Source organism: Amblyraja radiata, chromosome 40 (assembly GCF_010909765.2).
Source record: "Amblyraja radiata isolate CabotCenter1 chromosome 40, sAmbRad1.1.pri, whole genome shotgun sequence".
Taxonomy (NCBI): domain Eukaryota; kingdom Metazoa; phylum Chordata; class Chondrichthyes; order Rajiformes; family Rajidae; genus Amblyraja; species Amblyraja radiata.
The window spans coordinates 1,187,232-1,211,270 of NC_045995.1; the positions used below are offsets into that span (position 1 = coordinate 1,187,232).

Below are 24,039 nucleotides of genomic sequence, written 5' to 3' on the forward strand. Positions count from 1 at the left end.
GATAGGAGAGGGAGGGGGGAGACAGGAGTGGAAGGGGGGAGAGGAGAGGGAGCGGGGAGAGGAGAGGGGGGGAAGAGGAGAGGAGTGGAGTGGGGGGAGAGGAGAGGGGGGGACGAGAGGGGGGGAGTAGAGGGGGGGAGAGGAGAGGGGGGAGAGGAGAGGGGGGTGTAGGAGGGGGGAGAGGAGAGGGGGGGAGAGGAGAGGGGGGGGGGGAGACGAGACGGAGGGGGGAGAGGAGAGGGAGGGGGGGGGGAGAGGAGATGTAGGGGGGAGAGGAGAGGGGGGGGGAGAGATAGTGCCTTTTTACTTCAACCCATACCCAAACAACCCTTTGCAGGCAGTGCTTTTTTACCTCTAACCATATTTTCATTTTCAAACCAAATTAAGGGTACTCACAGTGCTGTAGACATTTGTCAATGTCATTCAAAGCTCTGATTGAGGCACACCACTTGCAGAGACTGATTGAGGCACACCACTTGCAGAGACTGATTGAGGCACATCACTTGCAGAGACTGATTGAGGCACACCACTTGCAGAGACTGATTGAGGCACACCACGTCCTGGTTTTATAGTCCCTCCCCCTCCCTCCAGCAGGGGCAGCAGAGAGAATGGGGAATGTTGTAAAAACATGAATATCTCTGTCAATTTTAATCGACGGGAAAAATCCTCGGCACACATGCGGCGGAGGGGGGCTCTGAGCGAGGTGGCCAAAAATGACGGCCGTAGGTGGCGGTGTACTCTCGGAAACCGCAGCACAGAAAGCCAAAATCGGTCAGGAACAGAGTTTTAGTAATATAGATATTAAATAGAGAATTACCCTCAACAGAAGCACTAAGAGAAGATTGGGAACACGAGCTAATGATAAAGATCTCAAAGAATAGATGGGAAAAGTATCTGATGAACACACATAATTGTTCCATTAATGCAAGACATAATTTAATTCAATTCAAATTATTACATAGACTATATTATTCAAAAACCGAGGTTGAATAAATTTTACCCAAACGTCTCTCCCAGATGCGATAAATGTTTGTTTCAAAACGCTAATATAACACATTCATTTGTAAGATGTACAAAGTTGAATACATTTTAGAGTGATATATTTACAAAGCTTTTCAAGTCAAGAATAGAACCTAAAACGGAATGGATTATATTTGGAATAATAGTAGAAGATATCAATTTAAATAAAGACCAAAAGTTTTTTTAAATTATGGGTTAATAATTGGAAAGAAATTGATACTTAAATTTTGGAAAAATACAGATATACCAACTGTTAAAATGTGGATTAGGAATATGATGGACATAGCACGCCTTGAAGAAATGAGACTCCGACTAATAGATAAATATGACCAATTCTTAAGGAGTTGGTCTCCTTTCATCGACTTTTTGGAATCATGTGATGCAGCGGTACCGTAAAGTTTGCTGATTTCAGTTCATGCCGTGGATAGATCTACATCTCTGAATAAAGATTTGAAAATTTCTCTTTTAAGGGGCCTTCTCTCCTATTTCTACTTTCCACTTTTTCTTTTTTTATATACACACTTCGCGTTTTTCTATTCTCTACCATCTGTTTTTCCTCTTTTTCCCATTTCCATTGTTTTCTTTTTCTTGTCTTGCTTACTTCCTTTTCAAAACATAAAACTAGAGGTTGTACATAGAATGGATCACGGTATGACATAGTTGGCACCTAAAATTAGGTTCCACTGTATTGTTTTGTACTGTATTAACTTCTAATAAAATAAACAAAAAAAAAAACAAAATAAAAAAAAAGAAGGCTTTCGATAATGTCCCACATAAGAGATTAGTATACAAACATAAAGCACACGGTATTGGGGGTTCAGTATTGATGTGGATAGAAAACTGGCTGGCAGACAGGAAGCAAAGAGTAGGAGTAAACGGGTCCTTTTCGCAATGGCTGGCAGTAACTAGTGGGGTACCGCAAGGCTCAGTGCTGGGACCCCAGCTATTTACAATATATATTAATGATTAGGACGAGGGAATTGAATGCAACATCTCCATGTTTGCGGATGACACGAAGCTGGGGGGCAGCGTTAGCTGTGAGGAGGATGCTAGGAGGCTGCAAGGTGACTTGGATAGGCTGGGTGAGTGGCCAAATGCATGGCAGATGCAGCATAATGTGGATAAATGTGAGGTTATCCACTTTGGTGGCAAAAACAGGAAAGTAGCCTGTTATCTGAATGGTGGCCGGTTAGGAAAAGGGGAGATGCAACGAGACATGGGTGTCATGGTACACCAGTCATTGAAAGTAGGCATGCAGGTGCAGCAGGCAGTAAAGAAAGCGAATGGTATGTTAGCATTCATAGAAAAAGGATTTGAGTATAGGAGCAGGGAGGTTCTGCTGCAGTTGTACAGGGTCTTGGTGAGACAACACCTGGAGTATTGCGTACAGTTTTGGTCTCCTAATCTGAGAAAAGACATTCTTGCCATAGAGAGAGTACAAAGAAGGTTCACCAGAGTGATTCCTGGGATGTCAGGACTTTCATATGAAGAAAGACTGGATAGACTTGGCTTGTACTCGCTAGAATTTAGAAGACTGAGGGAGGATCTTATAGAAACTTACAAAATTCTTAAGGGGTTGGACAGGCTAGATGCAGGAAGATTGTTCCCGATGTTGGGGAAGTCCAGAACAAGGGGTCACAGTTTAAGGATAAGGGGGAAATCTTTTAGGACCGAGATGAGAAAAACATTTTTCACACAGAGAGTGGTGAATCTGTGGAATTCTCTGCCACAGAAGGTATTTGAGGCCAGTTCATTGGCTATAATTAAGAGGGAGTTAGATGTGGCCATTGTGGCGAAAGGGATCAGGGTGTATCGAGAGACGGCAGGTACAGGATACTGAGTTGGATGATCAGCCATGATCATATTGAATGGAGGTGCAGGCTGGAAGGGCCGAATGGCCTACTCCTGCACATAATTTCTATGTTCTCTGCACGGGAAACATTGGGGAATGTGAATAAATGGTGAGTCACCAAACACCACAACCACGGAGATTTATTCAATAACTTGCTGATGTGCTTGCAGAAATATCCGTTTGGGAGACGTTATCTCAGCCCCAGGGTTTGTATCAGTTTGTTTCTTACTCTGTCTGTTTGTGTTTAGACTGGGAGACAACGACCTGGGAGATTCCGGAGTGAAACTGGTGTCTGCGGCTCTAAGGAACCCGGACTGTAAAATACAGAGACTGTGGTAAGTCCCAGACTGTGAGAGATTGTGTTTACACTCACTGTGTGTCTGACACTGAACATTAATATGATCAGTAATTGTGTCACTGATAAACACTGGGGATTTGCACCGTCTCCTGCCTCTCTGTGCCCTGCACCCTCACTCTCTCTCATCTCCAGGTTGTGGGAAGTCGGTCTCACAGATTCTAGAGTCGAAGATCTCGTCTCCGCTCTCAGTACAAACCCCACGGTGACGGAGCTGGAGCTGAGAAACAACTCCCTCACAGACCGATGTGTCCCTGCTCTCCGCCGCCTCATACTGACCCTCATACTGAGTCTGGAGTGGATCTGGTAAGTGTTTGTGTTAATGTTTAATGTGATAAAATATCAGGGGAAGCGCGGGCTTCTGTGATTTTGTTCTGTAAATGTTGAAACATTAACGCCAGTCCCTGTTATTGACACTTGTTTAATCTGTTTATTGCCTCTTTATTCCTGGTCTTGTTTCAGGCTGGAGGGGAATCAGTTTGGTCCGATCGGGCAGAAGGAACTGATGTCGCTGCAGGAAGCCAGACCCGGACTGACTGTGTACGTGTGAACATCTCTGGGTGTGAACGTCACCGCCCTGGGGACCGGAATATTGTTGGCCGATTCCCCGCCCTCCCCTTTAAGCGACCGCCCTCCCCTTTAAATCTAAATCGAATCAAATCAACCTTTATTGTCATCTTGCAAAGCAACAGTTGTACAGTGCAAAATGAGAAGACGTTTCCCAGGGCATCGCACATGACACATAAAACATTTCACAATAATAACAATAAAAACAATCCAGTCCCTGATGAAACAGTATAAATAGTTAAAAGCAGGTAAAACAGCAACATTAAAATACAGTAAAACCAATCATTAAAATGTCCAGGGCAGCTGATTTGAGTGGCCAGTGCCAGTTATTAAAATGTCAGTGCAAAGCCGCAGAATCAAGTGACTGTGAGTACAGAGTGACTGTTTAGCAGCCTCACAGCCTGTGGTAGGAAGCTGTTTAGCAGTCTGGTAGTCCGGGCTTTGATGCTGCGATATCTCTTGCCTGATGGCAGGAGATCCAGGTGTGAGTGGAGGGGGTGCAGTTTGTCCTTAGCAATTCTCTGAGCTTTTGTAAGACAGCGGCTCTGGAACAGTTCTTATACCGAGGGTAGGGAGACGCCAATGATCCTCTTTGCTCCCCTCACTACCCTCTGCAGAGACGTCCTGTCTGAGCAGTTACAGTTGGAGTACCACGTGTTCATGCAGTACGTGAGTACAGACTCCACCGTGCCCCTGTAAAAATAATGGGGATGTTGGTGGGGAGAGAGGCCTGTTTGAATTTCCTCAGCCCGCCCTCCCCTTTAAGCGGCCGCCCTCCCCTTTAAGCGGCCGCCCTCCCCTTTAAGCGGCCGCCCTCCCCTTTAAGCGGCCGCCCTCCCCTTTAAGCGGCCGCCCTCCCCTTTAAGCGGCCGCCCTCCCCTTTAAGCGGCCACGATCCAACGGTTCCCGGGCCGGGCGGGCGGTGACGTCAGAGACGGCTATGCCTGCTGTCACGTGACCCGGATACACGGAGCTGCTGCTGGTGCCGGATATCCTGTGCTGCCCCCAGTGGGGGACAGGGGAATTACAGCTGGAACTGCAGGATCCCGGATGTGACGTCTTCATCAGCGGCCCACGCTCCTGCTGCGGATTGATGATGACGTCAGCAGCATTGTTCAAACTGTTCATTCACACAGCAATGTCTGTTAATGCTTTATCATCTTTAAATCACATGTAAATAGTTTATTACAGTAATAAATATTGTAAGTCAGTGGATGTCTGGCCTACTAATATTTGCAGAACTCAATAATTCCAGACTCCCGGGAGTCATAGAGTGATATAGTGTGGAAACAAGGCCTTCGGCCCAACTTGCCCACACTGACCAACGTGCCCCATCTACACTAGTCCCACCTGCCCGCGTTTGCCCCATATCCCTCCAAACTGACCACATGTGTGTGTGTGTGTGTGTGTGGTGGGGGGGGGGGGGGGGGGGTGGTGGATGCCCCGTCCTCAGCCAATGTCCCGAGTGCGTATTCGCAGCCAATACGTGTGTATCCAGCCTTCGCCGCCCCGTGGCCGCGGGGGTCGCCAGACGTCTCACGTGGCCGACAAGGGGGTCTGGCGTCGGCACGGTGTCTGGAGCTGTGGGCAAGTGGCTGGAGTCGAGAGTGTGGCCGGCATCGTGGATCCCAGTCTGGGATAGAGGGGAGAGGCGGTCGGGAGCGCTCGGGGGAGGTTGAGGATCGTTCCCCATCTGTAGGGCAGGTATCTGGGTGATAGGGTGTGTTGGCGACCGGGGCTCCGGCTCTGGGACACGGGTGGGCAGGATGCTACCGTATCTGAAGGACAGCGGTCTGGGACAATGTCCGGGGTAGCGATAACGGCGAAGCTGCGAGTGACTGTGAACGGGTCTCCCAATCCACAACGTGAAGCAATCATGTACAATAAACATTTAAACACCAAACAGTGGCCTCGCCAGCCCGCGGGCAATCGGTTGATCACTAATGGTTGCATCGATATCTTGCTCGTTGCCAATTTATGAGGCAGCTCCTCAAGCGGGAATATGTCGCACCTCCCAAACCATGAGTTATTCTTTGTTTTCTCAATCGTTCTTCGATTGTCGGCGATGTAACAGAAAAACTAATGTTTGAGTGAATGAATTGCTGCTTTCACAAAGGCGGTAATCGTTTTAAAACACGGGGGGAGGTGGGTCACAATGAGACCTGAGATAGAGGACAGGGGTCGGCAACCTACGGCCCACGGGCCGAGTCCGGCCCGTAACCCGAAATCGTCTGGCCCGCAGGCGTATTTTTTTTCAATTGGTTTTCGCAACCTGGGAACTACAACCAGTTTTGGGGCAGGCGAGCTGACCTGGGAACTACAGCCAGTCCCGGGGCAGGCGAGCTGACCTGGGAACTACAGCCAGTCCCGGGGCTGCTAGATTCTAGGAGCTGGCGGCCTCCAACTGGAATCGACCTTGAGGGCTCCGGTCGCAGAGACTGTGGACGTACCATCACGGAGCTGCTGACTTCGGAGGCTGCGGTGACTGTGGTTGCGGCTGCGACTCGACTTCGGAGGCTTCGGTTTCGCTGCAACATGTTTCACAAAACATGGGAGGGGATTGTTCCCCACCTCTCAAAACATGCGGGGGTCTGAAAGGTCCCCTCGTCGCTCCCAGGACCCCCCATGCGCTTTGTGCGATCGGTGGGTGGGGGGGGGGGGGGGGGGGGGGAGGGGGAGAGAGAGAGATAACGAACAAGAGATATAGGACGAGAGAGAACAAGAGGGAGAGGGAGAGAGAATGAGAGAGGGAGTGAACGAGAGAGAGGGGGAGATAGTGAGAGGGGGCGTGGTAGAGAGAGAAAAGAGAAGTGGGGTGGTGGGAGAGAAGAATGTGGGGGAGGAGAGAGAGGGTGTGAGTGGGAAAGATAGTGAGAGGAAGAGGACGAGAGAGAGATAAAGAGAAATGGTGGAGAGAGAAGGAGGGCGGGGTTAGAGGAGGGAATGAGAGAGGGGATAGAGAGAGAGAGGGGAGGACATATAAAGAGAAATGAATGGAGGAAGAGAGAGAAAGGGAGGAGACGGTAAAGATAGACACATTCTTGATTAGTATGTGTGTCAGGGGTTATGGGGTCAAGGCAGGAGAATGGGGTTAGGAGGGAGAGATAGATCAGCCATGATTGAATGGCAGAGTAGACTTGATGGGCCGAATGGCCTAATTCTGCTTCTATCACTGATGACCTTATAATGGATCTTTCAATATTTACATAATCAACAACAATGTTTCTACAAGAAAGCAGCAGCATTTTAAAATTCTATGTGTCTCGTTGCGTTTTACTCCGAGTTTATCAACTCTACGATATCTTACAGCTTTAGATGGGATTGTTGTTGCCTTTTCGTCCCGGTTTGAACGACTGCCCTCCCTCCCTCCTGGAGAGAGCGTGAAAGGGAGAGAGTGTGAAACGGAGAATTGTTTATCCCCACCCACACCGACCTCCCCCCCCTGATTTCAGCGTTTTGCATCCCCCGCCCAACCCCTTATTGCAAACGGAGAGAGTTTTAACTCGATTAACCCCCCCCCCCCCCCCCGCGTCGCCCTCCTCCTCGCCCTGCCCCTCAAACTGGAGGTGAACGATGGTGGAGACTGGGAAAGAGAGCAGGAGGGAATTGAGGAGGGAGAGGGAGAGAGAGAGTTAGTACTGTGGGCAGAGTGGGAGAGAAGGAGAAGATGGAGAAGGAGAGGGGGGCGAGAGAAGGAGGGATAGGGGAGAGACAGGAATAGATTGTGTTGGAAGGAACTGCAGATGCTGGTTTAAACCGAAGATAGACACAAAGTACTGGAGTAACTCAGTGGGTCAGGCAGCATCTCTCTGGAGAACGAATGGGTGACGTTTCGGGTCTAGACCCTTATTCAGAGAACTAGTATTGTGAGAGAGAGGGGAGAGAGGGAGGGAGATAGGGAGGGGTGAGTTAGTATTGTCTTGGAGAGAGAGGGCGAGAGAGAGAAAGGGAGAGGAAGAGAGGGTTAGTGGTAGAGATGGGGGAGAGGGCGAGGAGGGAGGGAGGGGGACAGAGGGGTGGATTTTGCGAAGGATCTCAAATCCTAAACGCGGGCAGTTGGGACTAGTGTAGATGGGGCATGTTGGCCAGTGTGGGCAAGTTGGGCTGAAAGGCCTGTTTCCACGCTCTACGACTCCACTACTAGCTGGGTTTTATGGACAGGAATGTGTACGGGATGAACGACAGGGGATTTTACCCAAATATCGGTAAAAAATATCGGAGGGGGGGAGGGAGAGGGGGAAAGAGTGAATGAAGGAGGGATAGAGAGAGGGAGGGACAGAGGAAGGTGGAGAGGGAGAGAGTGAGGGGGAGGGAGGGCGCGGGCGGGTGGAGCCGGTCCCAACCTGCAGCGGTGGGTGGGTGGGGCGAGGCCCGTCTATGCCTCAGCCGCCCGCCCGCCGACAAAGTGGCAGCCGCCGCCGCCTCCTGCCCACACACACTAGAGGAGCTCCTCTACTATCTTTGTCTCAACCAAGCGTGAGGGACGGGTTTTGCTGCCCAAACACGTGTCCAGAGGCACTGGTGCAACATTGCAGCTGAGGCAGCTATGACAGAAATATTTCAAATGTCGGACACAAGAGGAGAAAGAAAAAAAAGGAATGAAACAGAGAATAAGAGACGGGGGTCAGTGAAACATGGTTGCAGGAGGGCTGTGATTGGAAACTAAATATTCCAGGATTTCGTTGCTTCAGGTGTGATAGAATTGGAGGGGCAAGAGGTGGAGGTGTTGCATTGCTAGTCAGGGAAGATATTACAGCAGTGCTTTGGCAGGATAGATTGGAGGGCTCATCTAGGGAGGCTATTTGGGTGGAACTGAGAAGTGGGAAAGGTGTAGCAACACTTATAGGGGTGTATTATAGACCGCCAAATGGGGAACGAGAATTGGAAGAGCAAATATGTAAGGAGATAGCAGATATTAGTAGTAAGCACAAGGTAGTGATTGTGGGAGATTTCAACTTTCCACACATAGACTGGGAAACACATTCTGTAAATGGGCTGGATGGTTTGGAGTTTGTAAAATGTGTGCAGGATAGTTTTTTGCAGCAATACATAGAGGTACCTACTAGAGGAGGGGCAGTGCTGGACCTCCTGTTAGGAAATGAGACGGGACAGGTGGCGGGGGTATGCGTTGGGGAGCACTTCGGGTCCAGTGATCACAATACCATTAGTTTCAATATAATTATGGTGAGGGTCAGAACTGGACCTAGGGTTCAGATTTTTGATTGGAGAAAGGCTAGCTTTGGTGAGATGCGAGATGATTTAAAAGGAGTGAACTGGGACATTTTGTTTTATGGGAAAGATGTAGAAGAGAAATGGAGGACATTTAAAGGGGAAATTTTAAGAGTACAGAATCTTTATGTTCCTGTTCGGTTGAAAGGAAACAGTAAAAATTGGAAAGATTCCTGGTTTTCAAGGGAAATTGGACATCTTGTTCGAAAAAAGAGGGAGATCTACAATAATTATAGGCAGCATGACGTAAATGAGGTGCTTGAGGAGTATAAGGAATGTAAAAAGAATCTTAAGAAAGAAATTAGAAAAGCTAAAAGAAGATATGAGGTTGCTTTGTCAAGTAAGGTGAAAGTAAATCCAAAGGGTTTCTACAGCTATATTAATAGCAAAAGGATAACGAGGGATAAAATTGGTCCATTGGAGAGACAGAGTGGACAGCTATCTGCAGAGCCAAAAGAGATGGGGGAGATATTGAACAATGTCTTTTCTTCGGTATTCACCAAGGAGAAGGATATTGAATTATGTGAGGTAAGGGAAACTAGTAGAGTAGCTATGGATACTATGAGGTTCAAAGTAAAAGAAGTACTGACACTTTTGAAAAATATAAAAGTGGATAAGTCTCCAGGTCCTGACAGGATATTTCCTAGGACATTGAGGGAAGTTAGTGTAGAAATAGCCGGGGCTATGACAGAAATATTTCAAATGTCATTAGAAACGGGAATAGTCCCCGAGGATTGGCGTACTGCGCATGTTGTTCCATTGTTTAAAAAGGGTTCTAAGATTAAACCTAGCAATTATAGACCTGTTAGTTTGACTTCAGTGGTGGGCAAATTAATGGAAAAGATACTTAGAGATAATATATATAAGCATCTGGATAACCAGGGTCTGATTAGGAACAGTCAACATGGATTTGTGCCTGGAAGGTCATGTTTGACTAATCTTCTTGAATTTTTTGAAGAGGTTACTAGGGAAATTGATGAGGGTAAAGCAGTGGATGTGGTCTATATGGACTTTAGTAAGGCCTTTGACAAGGTTCCTCATGGAAGGTTGGTTTAGAAGGTTCAACTGTTGGGTATAAATGCAGGAATAGCAAGATGGATTCAACAGTGGCTGAATGGGAGAAGCCAGAGGGTAATGGTGGATGGCTGTTTGTCGGGTTGGAGGCAGGTGACTAGTGGGGTGCCTCAGGGATCTGTGTTGGGTCCTTTGTTATTTGTCATGTACATCAATGATCTGGATGAAGGTGTGGTAAATTGGATTAGTAAGTATGCAGATGATACCAAGATAGGGGGTGTTGTGGATAATGAAGAGGATTTCCAAAGTCTACAGAGTGATTTAGGCCATTTGGAAAAATGGGCTGAAAGATGGCAGATGGAGTTTAATGCTGATAAATGTGAGGTGCTACACCTTGGCAGGACAAATCAAAATAGGACGTACATGGTAAATGGTAGGGAATTGAAGAATACAGTTGAACAGAGGGATCTGGGAATAACCGTGCATAGTTCCATGAAGGTGGAATCTCATATAGATAGGGTGGTAAAGAAAGCTTTTGGTATGCTAGCCTTTATAAATCAGAGCATTGAGTATAGAAACTGGGATGTAATGTTAAAATTGTACAAGGCATTGGTGAGACCAAATCTGGAGTATGGTGTACAATTTTGGTCGCCCAATTATAGGAAGGATGTCAACAAAATAGAGAGAGTATAGAGGAGATTTACTAGAATGTTGCCTGGGTTTCAACAACTAAGTTACAGAGATAGGTTGAATACGTTAGGTCTTTATTCTCTGGAGCGCAGAAGGTTAAGGGGGGACTTGATAGAGGTCTTTAAAATGATGAGAGGGATAGATAGAGTTGATGTGGACAAGCTTTTTCCTTTGAGAATAGGGAAGATTCAAACAAGAGGACATGACTTCAGAATGAAGGGACAGAAGTTTAGGGGTAACATGAGGGGGAACTTCTTTACTCAGAGAGTGGTAGCGGTGTGGAATGAGCTTCCAGTGGAAGTGGTGGAGGCAGGTTCGTTGGTATCATTTAAAAATAAATTGGATAGGCATATGGATGAGAAGGGAATGGAGGGTTATGGTATGAGTGCAGGCAGGTGGGACTAAGGGAGAAAAAAAAGTTGTTCGGCACGGACTTGTAGGGCCGAGATGGCCTGTTTCCGTGCTGTAATTGTTATATGGTTATATGGCAGCAGCAGCCTCGCAGACAGTGTGTTCGACGGACATTTCCTTTCCCGCCGGAACGGCCCCTGTAGCCGGGGAGCGGACCAGACCACACTCACCCCCCTCACAAACTCACCCTCCCTCACACACTCCCCCCTCACACACTCTCCTCCCTCACACACTCACCCCCCCTTACACCCCCCCCTCACACACTCACCCCCTCACACACTCCACCCCTCACACTCCCCCCTCACATTCCCCCCTCACATTCCCCCCTCACACACTCCCCCTCAAACACTCCCCCCTCACACACCGCCCCCTCACACACTGCCCCCTCACACACTCCCCTCACACACTCCCCCTCACACACTCAACCCCCCCTCACACATTCAACCCACCTCATTCATTCAACCCCCCCTCACACATTCAACCCCCCACACATTCAACCCCCCCGCACACACTCCCCCTCATACATTCAACCCCCCCTCACACATTCACCCCCTCCTCACACATTCAACCCCCCTCACACATTCAACCCCCCTCAAACACTCCCCCCCTCCTCACACACTACCCCCTACACATTCACAAAACCCCCCACCCCCCGCGCCCAAGGGGGGCCCCGCGTTAATTTTCCGTATTTCATATGGAAATACAAATTCGCTTTGTTAAATGAAGAATTTAAAAAAAACATTCGCCATACGGATTTTTTTACAAAACGAACATGGATAACAACCGCTGTGAATAATAAACGATGTGTTAATTGCTACTGGCTAGACTCTCCTTGGTTCTTGGTTGGTTCTTGGTTTCTTGGTCCTCCAAAATATTCCAACTGGAATTTAAACTGGAGGTGGTGAAGGGAGGGATTAAGCCAGAAAGGGTTATTGGGAAGAAAGTGCTACTTTAAATTTAGTTGCATCTGGTTGGGTAACTATAGTTTGGTGGAGATTATTGCATGCTTTAATTGTGCGTGGGAAGAACAAATTGCTGTACACATCTGTCTTTGTAGCTGGGATCACAAATTGGATCGAATGCCCTTGTCTGCTCCTAATTGGTTTGGGTTTGGTGTAGGTCTTGTAATCTATGTCTAGCTGACCATTTAACATTTTGTAAAAACAGGTCAAACGGTGATCTTCACGTCTGTCTTGGAGAGGGTTCCACCCGAGAGAATTCAGAAGTTTGGTGACACTCGCTTCTCTCTCATAGGTGTTAGCAACAAATCAAGCTGCCTGTCTTTGGACACGTTCGATGGAAGAAATGTTTTGAGTTGTGTATGGGTCCCATGCTGCAACTGCATAGTCCAAATGAGGTCTAACGAGGGTGAAATACAGCTTCTCCTTGACAGAAGTTGAACAATGATGAAAGTTGCGCCTCAGGAAGTTTAGGACACCTGTTGCTTTCACTGTTGTATGATGAGTCTGACCATTCCAATGCAGATCATTCTGCAATTTGATGCCAAGATACTTTGTTTGTTTGGATTCTTCAAGGGTGACACCAAGTATGTTGTAAGATGTTTCGCCTGGATTCCTCTTTCTGGTGACATGCATGGTTTCACATTTGGAAGGGTTGAACTGCATGCCCCATTGTTGTGACCACAACCATAGTATCGAGATCCTTTTGGAGAGCATCTTCATCATCCGCTGACTTAATTGGAAGGTGCAGCAAACAATCATCAGCGAATAGGCTGGTCGTACTTGCGACTTTTTCATGGATGTCATTTATGTAAAGCAAAAATAGGTGTGGGCCAAGTACTGTGCCCTGGGGTGTACCACTCAACACTGGATGCCAATTGGAGCTCTTTCCGTTCACACACAGACGTTCTTGAAGACGTTTTGTCAGGAAACTGGAAATCCATCGTTTCGTGTTGGAACGAATACCATAGAAGTCAAGCTTCCGAAGCAGTCTCTGGTGTGGGATGACATCAAATGCTTTAGAAAAGTCCAGCACAACTAAATCCATGATGATGTTACTGTCAAGGTGCTTGGCCAGGTCATTTGTCGTCAGGATAAGCTGAGACTCGCATGATCTATGCCTCCTAAATGCATGTTGGTTGTCGGCAAGAATATTATGTTTGCTCACGTGTCGCATCAGATTACTATCAATGATATGCTCCAGCAATTTGCAGCAAGTACTTGTTAGTGAAACAGGACGATAATTCGCTGGGTTGGTGGTTTTTAAAATGTTTTTATATTTTATTTTATTAGAAGTAAGTACAGTCATATGGCACCAAAGTGCCTAATATATATTTTCATAATCCATTTTATGTACAACTTCTTTTTTTTTTTTTTTGTTACACTGAAAAAAGATTAGAATAAGAAAAATAAGTTAGATAGTAAAGGATAGAAAGATGTGAAATATATAGTGTGTGAAAAAAGAAAACGAGTAAATGAAGAAAGTTGAGAGAGAGAATAGAGAAAATAAAATTAAATAAAAAAGAAAAGGAGATCATTATTTATAATCTTGACCAACCCTCGTCCAGTCCTGAAACAGTTATATTTTACAATTGTGTTGCACCATATGATTCCAAAAAAACGACGAATGGAGACCAACTCGTTATGAATTGGTCTGATTTATCCATTAGGAGGAATCGCATTTCCTCAAGATGAGCGGTGTCCAACATACTTGCAATCCACATTTTAAGCGTTGGTATTGATGTACCCTTCCAAAATTTAAGAATTAATTTTTTTGCTATTATTAAACCATAGTTAAGGAATAGATTTTGAGATGTGTTCAATTTATTCCCATCTTCCATTACGCCAAATATAATCATTTCAGTATTAGGTTCCATTCTTGTCTTGAATAATTTTATAAATATTTCAAAAATATTCCAAAATCTATAAAGTTTTATGCAGGAAACTAAGGAGTGTGTTATAGTTGCCTTTTGGGCTAGACATTTATCACAAGTGGCGGATATATTTGGATAAAATTTGTTCAATCTTGTTTTTGAATAATATAATCTATGTACAATTTTAAATTGAATTAGATTATGTCTTACATTAATTGAACATTTGTGAATATATATCAGGTATTTTTCCCATTTAACCTTCGTAATTTTTATCATTAGTTCCCGTTCCCACTCTTCTCTAAGTACCTCTGTCGATGGTAGGTCTATATTTAGAATACTATTATATAAATATGATATTAATTTTTGTGAGTCAGCTTCAATATTCATTGCTTCTTCCAATGTCAGGAGTTACTTTGTGATATCCTTGTATATATTTTTTCACGAAATCGCAAATCTGAAGATATTTAAAATATTGGTTGTTTTTCAATTTAAATTTTAATTGTAGTTGTTGGAATGATAGTAAGTTTCCCATTTCGTACATATCCCCGATCCTTCTAATTCCGAGATTTTCCCATTGGTTATATGTCTAAACTAGAGATGGTTTAAATAAAGGGTTATTCGCTATTGGCATTAACAGTGATAGATTTCTTAATTTTAAAGATAATTTTATTTGTTTCCAAATTCTTATTGTACCATATATAATTGGGTTATTCTTATATATTGTATTATTCAGTTTTTTTGGGGAGAAGAGGATCGTTCCTATATTACAAGGATGGCAATCCTCCTTCTCCATTTTTATCCATTCTGTCTGTTGGGTTTAACTATCCAACCAATAAATCATATTCTTAATATGCACTGCCCAGTAATAATACATAAAATTCGGAAGTGAAAGTCCCCCGACCTCTTTTGGTTTACATAAGTGTTTTTTTGTGATTCTATGTGATCTATAGTCCCAAATATAATTAGTAATATTAGAGTCTAATTTAAAAAAAAAATATTTTGGTATATATACCGGTATAGATTGAAATAGGTATAGTAATTGTGGTAGGAAGATCATTTTTATTGCATTTATTCCACCTAATAATGATAAGGGAAGTGTTTTCCAAAATTTAATCAAAGTATTAAGTTTATTTAATAAAGGCATGAAATTAGCATTGAATAATGCTTTATATTTTCTAGTAATCTGAATACCCAAATATTTAAATTTTTCTGTTGCGATTTTAAAGGGGAACTTCAGTAAGTGTGTAGGTTGGTGGTTGAACCCTTCTTAAAGAGAGGAGTGATGTTAGCCTTCCTCCAATCCAGCGGAACATCGCCCGAGTCAAGTGATTGTTGAAAAATGAACTGCAAAACTGGAGCCAGTTCTTCGGCTGCGATCTTGAGGGCTTGATTCTGTATCTCATCTGGTCCAATTGCTTTTGTGGCATTGATGTTGAGCAATAACCTCTTGACACCTTCAACCTCAATTTTAATAGCAGGCATATCAGCATATGGGCTGGGCGGAAGGACTGGAAATGAAGAAGGCTCCACATCTTCCCGGGTGAAAATGTGTTGAAATTGGTTTGCAAGAGCTTCTGCTTTCGCCTGGTCCTTAGTGATCAGACAGTTGTTCACTTTAAGCATCTGGACACTAGTGTTGTCTGTCCGTCTGGATTTCACATATCTCCAAAAAGCCTTGGGCTGCTCTCCCCCAAAAATAGAAGAAACATGTTGTCTATGAGCACTCCTAATTGCACGATCGCCTTGCTTTCGCACTCTAGTAAAATTGTCTCAGTCCAATATTGTACCCCTTTTTTTGGCACGGTTATAAAACCTCTCTTTCTTACTGCAGAGACGTTTCAGTTTTGCCAAAAACCTAGGATGCATGCGGCCCTTGATTAGTTTGTGAGGAACAGGATTTGTGACAATATTATTTAAAGAGTTTTTCAGCCACACCCAGTTGTCTTCTACGGATCTTTTATCTGGTTGCAGGTTGAAGAAATCTTTTGCCAGTTTTTTTGCTAAGCCTTTAGATTCCTTGCTGTTCACTTTTTTCCAGAGGGATATTTTACGCGGTGGGTTTGAAGGAACTTTAAGCTTTAAGTGCAGTTTTGCTTGGATAATATAATGATCGCTAATTCCTGTACAAGATGAAACTTCCGAGATTAAATCTGGATGTGAAGTGAACAGTAAATCTAAAGTATTTTCGGTGCCACTTGTCTCATCACGCCTGGTAGGGAAAGAGACTTTTTGGGACAGGTAATTTTCCAGAGTAAGGTCAGCTAGGGCTTCCTGGAGAGCCCCTTTTAGTTCGCTTTGTATGCCATCAGACCAATCTACACCCGGGACATTGAAATCGCCCCCCAGGATGATAAGTTGAGAGCGTGATGAGGCGTTAATTTTGGAGATGTTTGATCCAAGATCTAAAAGAGGCTCCGTTTTCATGTCAGGTGGTCGGTAAAAGCTTCCGATCTGTAACGACTGACCCTCAAATGTAGCTTGACACCAGATTTGCTCAGTCGCTGACTAAGTCTGTTCTTTCAAAACAAGGAATGGTATTGTTAATTCCGATGAAGACACCGCCTCCATGCGTGTTTCTGTTCTTTCTAAAAATTTGGAGGTGAGGAGGGAAAATCTCAGCAGATTTGATTGATGGGTCCAGCCAAGATTCAGACCCGATAAGAATACCCCAAATGCTGTGAAAGGAACTCTCCCCCGAATTGTCAAGTTACTCACGACACGTGACTCATTTATAATTATTTATTTATATTTCTACGAAAAACATTTCCCAATTGGTCCCCGGCTCTGCTAAGGCCGGCCCTGTTGGTGTGTGTCTTGGTTCTTTTCTTGTATGACTGCAGAAACCAATTTTCGTTTGAATTTAATGTGAGGTTGAAATGACAAATAAACGGTATTGTATTGTATTGTATTGTATTGTATACACACAGCACTGCAGTGCAGTACAGGGACAATTCACACCAAAGATTATAGAGCAGAGCTCCTCTACAGCTCCTCTAGAAACTTTGATTCACACAACAGCGGAGGCTCATTGTTCAAAAGGGAACTGCAGATGCTGGAATATCGAAGGTACACAAAATTGCTGGGGAAACTCAGCGGGTGCAGCAGCATCTATGGAGCGAAGGGAATAGGCGACGTTTCGGGCCGAAACCCTTCTTCAGACTGGAAGCGGAGGCTCATTGGTTGACGGCCTTCAAACAGGGTCACGTGTGAGGAATCGGCTCCCATTGGCGGAGGGCGCTGTCTGTCCGTGGGGCGGGGCTACAGCTCGACCAATAGGGCGCGGTCACCGGCGGCGGGGACGCGGCTCTGATTGGTCGGAGGTTATGAGGGGGCGGGACTCTCTCCCATTGGCCGCTGTCGCTGCCCGTCTGTGCCGTGACCCCTGCGACGTTTGTCCGCCCGCCCACCGTGCGCCGTGACGTCTACGCCAACGCTCGGTGCGTTTGTTTGTAATTTGAAGGTGGACACAAAATGCCGGAGAAACTCAGCGGGACAGACAGACGGACAACAGCAGCAGCGGCAGCGGCAGCATCTCCATCTCTGCACAGAATCAATTAATTGGGCGACGTTTCGGGTCGAGACCCTTCTTCAGACTGAAGGTAGACACAAGAAATGCAATGCTGGAGTCACTTTGTCATGGAGTGATTGAGTGATGAGTGTGGAAACTTCAGGCCCTTTAACTAGCAATGTTACAAAATTTTGAGATTTAAAAAATCAAGTGTGTAATTTATCCCATCAGATAAAGCATAAAAATAAGTTTAATTTGACACCTAATTCACTTTCATATCTCAAGTATTTAAAAAGTTATGGCCAGTTTCATACTGGGAAATGAGCATCTTGTTCCCTATTGATTTTCTATGGACATAACAAAAAAGCTGTGATCGTGAACAGTCAAAAGCCCATAACCTTCTTAAAAATTAAGAGAACTGAATGAAATTTTCAGTTATAGTAGATTGAACCATTCTGAAACAAATATAAAATAATCTTACTTGGATGACCTGAAATTAAACATATAATTAGCTAGTTACCCAAGTGTAGCTAATTTCAAACTTCAATTACTAGATCTAAACATCTATCCATTTCTTAATAAATGATTAACATTTTTAAATAGCCTAAGTGTCCAAATAATATTCATAAATAATTCACAATAAAACATGATTTTTAAATCTCATTTACATTAATTTATAGGCCAAATGGAAGGAATTTAGTGTTTAATTGCTGTAAATTAAAGTCCATTTAAATCAGCTTTCTAGTGGGATCCTGTGAACGCGCTGGTTTAGAACGTTCACATTGCGGTAGATTTGTGCCTCCAAATGCCCAGAAAAATACTGCGGGATATAATGCGCCCAAAATGAGCTACTCGCAATATTAAACTTTGTATAAAGGGATCTTAAGAAGCCCTTTTTAATGTAAAAATAAGCAGCATACCTTCAGTTGTTTGCTCTATGAGACCCTGACAGCTGCCGGTGGTCGCGGGTTTAGATTGATTTTTAAACTACTATAACTATTATACGAGGCCTTTAAAACTAATAATAGCTTTTGCGACGGGGTCTTCCAGCGATTTTTCGTTAATAATTAACTAGGCTGAACATCTTCGATTTGAACAGCCTAGAGAAAATCGCGTTTTAAACCCGCCCCCCTCTAAACGGCGCCAAAATCGCGCACACCCGCAGCGACAGATTTTCAGCGACGCTTCAGGTAGGCTTTGCAACATACCTACTTTAACTATAAGTTCAGGCGCTTTAACTAAATGTTACAACATTTTGAGATTTTAAAAATCAAGCCTGCAATTTATCCCATCAGATGAAGCATGAAACGAAGTTTAAATTGCCACCTAATTCACTTTCATGTCTTCAGTATTAAAAAGGTTATGGCCATTTTCATACTCGTAAATTAGCATCTTGTTCCCTATTGCGTTTCCATTGACTTAACACAAAAGCTGTGATCGAGGACAATCAAAAGCCCATAACTTTCTTAAATATTAAGAGAACTGAATGAAATTTTCAGTTATTATAGATTGAAGCATTCTGAAACAAATATAAAACATCTTACTTAGATGACCTGAAATTAAAGCATATAATTAGTTAATCACCTAATTGTAGCTAATTACAAAAGTGACCGTTGTGACGGAAATAGTAATAAACACCCAGACTGCCTTGAAAATTCAAAAATGTGATATTCTCAATATCACAACTTTAATATTATTGTGTTATGCTGTAAATCCGTAACAGATAGGTAAATAAATTACAATTGCTAGCAATTTTAAATGGTAGCGAATTGAGGAATGCAGTTGAACAGAGGGATCTAGGAATAACAGCATTGTGAATAGAGAAGCGAGAACTGAAGGGACTACAGCAGCTAAAGTGCTTGGTAAACATTGAAAATATTGGGAATTATCGCGTTTGCTCACTGCATTTCATCAAGTAAGGCATTGTGTTTTTCTTGATTCCTTTGGTATCTAAAAATTCTCAGAAGTGATAAATCTGGCTGTAAATTTTTCTTCAGATGTGTTTTCATTTTGTACTTAAAAACCCACGAGAACCATGGGCGATTAAAAAAAATTGCAGCCAGATTTATCACTTCTGAAACTTTTTAGATGCCAAAGGAATCAAGAAAAAACACAAATAATGCCTTACTGTTGATGAAATGCAGTGAGTAAACGGCCAATGTTCGCTAAGCACTCTGTCTGTTGTTGTCCCTTCAGTTCTTCCTTCTATCTACCGTAATTTCTCCTCACTTTTGGAATTCTGAAGTCAGCTAAATGTCTCACACGCTTAACGCGATTTCCATAATTATTTACAGCGCAAAAATTGACATTCAGCGGGTTTAACGGGCCCGCTACGCTGGAAACAATGATAAGTGCCTACCTGCAGTACATCGCGTGTAATCCATTTGGAGTAGCCTAGCAACAGTACGGGTCATGGGTTGTGACCCGACTGCCGTGAAACCTCTCTATAGAAGTTGGGATGTAATGTTAAAATTGTACAAGGCATTGGTGAGGCCAATTCTGGAGTATGTTGTACAATTTTGGTCGTCAAATTATAGGAAAGATGTCAACAAAATAGAGAGAGTACAGAGGAGATTTACAAGAATATTGCCTGGATTTCAGCAACTAAGTTACAGAGAAAGGTTGAACAAGTTAGATCTATATTCTTTGGAGCGCAGAAGGTTAAGGGGACACTTGATAGAGGTCTTTAAAATGATGAGAGGGATAGACAGAGTTGATGTGGATAAGCTTTTTCATTGAGAGTAGGGAAGATTCAAACAAGAGGACATGATTTGAGAATTAAGGGACAGAAGTTTAGGGGTAACTTGAGGGGGAACTTCTTTACTCAGAGAGTGGTAGCTGTGCGGAATGAGCTTCCAGTTGAAGTGGTGGAGGCAGGTTCGATTTTATCATTTAAAAATAAATTGGATAGGTATATGGACGGGAAAGGAATGGAGGGTTATGGTCTGAGTGCAGGTAGATGGGACTAGGGGAGAATAAGTGTTTGGCACGGACTAGAAGGGCCGAGATGGCCTGTTTCTGTGCTGTAATTGTTATATGGCTAATAGACCATGTAGAAGATCAGTTGCTAGCTGGTACATTGGCATGTCATAATCAGTAGCATCATAATACTCCTCAGATTGTAACCAATAAGCAACTCTGTACACCTTGTTTTTCCTCAACTTTTTTCAATTTTGGCATTGTAAACTACATGTTTTTGTTCTTCAAACCACGCATGACATGCCTTTCTGCCCACTAGTTTCCCATTAAGAATGTCCTGTAGATTCCGTTTCTTAAGAAAAGGATAATTTATTTAAATAGCCTAAGTATCCAAATACAAACTAATCCCATTCACACAAGAATTCACAATATAATGTGATTTTAAAATCACAGTCATGAATTTATATGCCAGATGGAAGGAATTTATGTTTAATTCCCATAAATTAATCCAGCAACATCCACTCAATATAATCAAAATTGTTGTTTTTTGAACAATACATGTGACTCAAACTGTTGTGAATATTTAGTTTGAAAATAATGATCATGGAGAGAATATAACACAAAATATAGACAATTTAGACGACATGACCTGATTGTCCAATAAAATGGGCATTTTAATCATCTTGCTAGTGGGTGATTCTTGAACACCATCGATTGGAACGTTGCATTTGCGGTGAATTTGAACCCCATATCGGCAGGAAAGACATGGCCGAATAGTATGGGGCCCAAATAACATTTTCGCAATGTAGACTTAGATTAAAGCCATCCCAAGAAGACAGATTATATGTAAAATACACACCTTACCCTTTGTTTTGTCCCGTTCTTGCGATCTGTCACATTGTAGGCGTGAAGGGCGTTAGATGTCGCATTTTATTTTAATCCAATTATTAAATTGTCCACTAATTTTTTTAAAAATAATCTGGGAACGGAAGTCCGATCGATTTTTCTTCATCAGCTAGCTGCCCGAGGAAATCCGCCTCTGACAAGCGGGGCTAATCTGCATTTTAATCCCCCCCACCCCCCCCCCCCCCCCCCCCCCCACGGCGCCGGAGTCACACACACGGCCATTAGCAGAACTGCAGCACCGCTGAAGGTAGGTTTTGTAACATCGCTACTTTAACAATAAGGGGGGGTGACAATTTCACGATTCAAGATTCAATTTAATTGTCACTTCACCATTTAAGGTATTATTAAATAGGTGAATGAGGAGGCCATTCGGCCCTTCAAGCCAACACCGCCATTTATTGTGATCATGGCTGATCGTCCCCAATCAATAACCCGTGCCTGTCTTCTCTCCATATCCCTTGATTTTACTAGCCCCTAGAGCTCTATCTAACTCTCTCTTAAATCCATCCAGTGATTTGGCCTCCACTGCCCTCTGTGGCAGGGAATTCCACAAATTCACAACTCTCTGGGTGAAAAAGTGTTTACTCAATTCAATTCAATTCAACTTTAATGTCATTGCACAAATACTGAGTATGGGTACAACGAAATGCAGTTTTGCGTCAGTCCGTAGTAGTGCAATATAGAAATTTAAAAAAAAAAATTTAAAAAAAAGAGGATACAGAATAATAAAAAAATACAGAAATACAGAAAGTGTTTTCTCACCTCAGTCTTAAATGGCTTCCCCTTTATTCTAAGACTGTGGCCCCTGGTTCTGGACTCGCCCAACATTGGGAACTTTTTTCCTGCATCTAGCTTGTCCAGTCCTTTTATAATTTTATATGTTTCTATAAGATACCCCCTCATCCTTCTAAACTCCAGTGAATACAAGCCTAGTCCTTTCAATCTTTCCTCATGTGGCAGTTCCGTCAATCTTGTGAACCTATGCTGCACTGCCTCAATCACAAGGATGTCCTTCCTCAAATTAGGAGACCAAAACTGTACACAATACTCCAGATGTGGTCTTACCAGCCCTATACAACTGCAGAAGAACCTCTCTACTCCTATGCTGAAATCCTCTTGTTATGATGGCCCGCATTCCATTTGCTTTCCTCACTGCCTGCTGTACCTACACGCAAACTTTCAGTGACCGGTGTACAAGGACACCCAGGTCTCGCTGTACCTCCCCATTACCTAACTTAACCCCGTTGAGATAATAATCTGCCCCCTTGTTTTTGCCAACAAAGTGGATAACCTCCAATAGATTGATCTATATTATATTGCATCTGCCACGCATCTGCCCAATCATTCGACCTGTCCAGGTCACCCTGCAACCTAGTAACATCCTCTTCACAGCTCACACTGCCACCCAGCTTTGTGTCATCCGCAAACTTGCTCCTAATTCCCTCTTCCAAATCATAATATATATGGTGAACAGTAGCGGCCCCAACACCAAGCCTTGCGGCACTCCACTCACCACTGCCTGCCATTCTGAAAATGACCCGTTCACCCCTACTTATCGGGACCTTATCAAAGGCTTTCTGAAAGTCTAGATACACGATGTCTGACGAATCTTGTAGAATTTTTCGAGGATGTAACTAGTAGAGTGGATAAGGGAGAACCAGTGGATGTGTTATATCTGGTCTTTCAGAAGGCTTTCGACAAGGTCCTACATAAGAGATTAGTATGCAAACTTAAATCACACGGTATTGGGGGTTCAGTATTGATGTGGATAGAGAACTGGCGGCCAGATAGGAAGCAAAGAGTAGGAGTAAACGGGTCCTTTTCAGAATGGCAGGCAGTGACTAGTGGGGTACCGCAAGGCTCAGTGCTGGGACCCCAGCTATTTACAATATATATTAATGATTTGGACGAGGGAATTGAATGCAACATCTCTAAGTTTGCGGATGACACAAAGCTGGGGGGCAGTGTTATCTGTGATAGGTTGGGTGTGTGGGCAAATGCATGGCAGATGCAGTATAATGTGGATAAATGTGAGGTTATTTACTGGTGACAAGAACAGGAAAGTAGACTATTATCTGAATGGTGGCCGATTAGGAAAAGGGGAGATGCAACGAGACCTGGGTGTCATGGTACACCAGCCATTGAAAGTAGGCATGCAGGCGCAGCAGGCAGTGAAGAAAGCGAATGGTATGTTAGCATTCATTGTAAAAGGATTTCAGTATAGGAGCAGGGAGGTTCTACTGCAGTTGTACAGGTGAGACCACACCTGAAGTATTGCGTACAGTTTCGGTCTCCTAATCTGAGGAAAGGCATTCTTGCCATAGAGGGAGTACAGAGAATGTTCACCAGACTGATTCCTGGGATGGCAGGACTTTCATATGAAGAAAGGCTGGATAGACTTGGCTTGTACTCGGTGGAATTAGAAGATTGAGGGGGGATCTTATAGAAACTTACAAAATTCTTAAGGGGTTGAACAGGATAGATGCAGGAAGAATGTTCCCGATGTTGGGGAAGTCCAGAACAAGGGGTCACAGTTTAAGGTTAAGGGGGAAGTCTTAGGACCGAGATGAGAAAAACATTTTTCACACAGAGAGTGGTGAATCTGTGGAATTCTCTGCCGCAGAAGGTAGTTGAGCCCAGTTCATTGGCTATATTGAAGAGGGAGTTAGATGTGCCTAAAGGGATCAGGGGGTATGGAGAGAAGGCAGGTACAGGATACAGAGTTGGATGATCAG

General features: G+C 43.9%; 1 long non-coding RNA gene across 1 annotated transcript; it reads right to left on the reverse strand.

Moving 5' to 3' along the window:
- Positions 1 to 3,447: 3,447 nt before the first annotated feature.
- Positions 3,448 to 23,426, reverse strand: LOC116967645. The gene is made up of 3 exons (XR_004410293.1): positions 23,417 to 23,426; positions 22,370 to 22,374; positions 3,448 to 3,507 (listed from the first exon to the last, which is right to left on the reverse strand). It is a non-coding gene; the product is annotated as an uncharacterized LOC116967645 (long non-coding RNA).
- Positions 23,427 to 24,039: the final 613 nt, after the last annotated feature.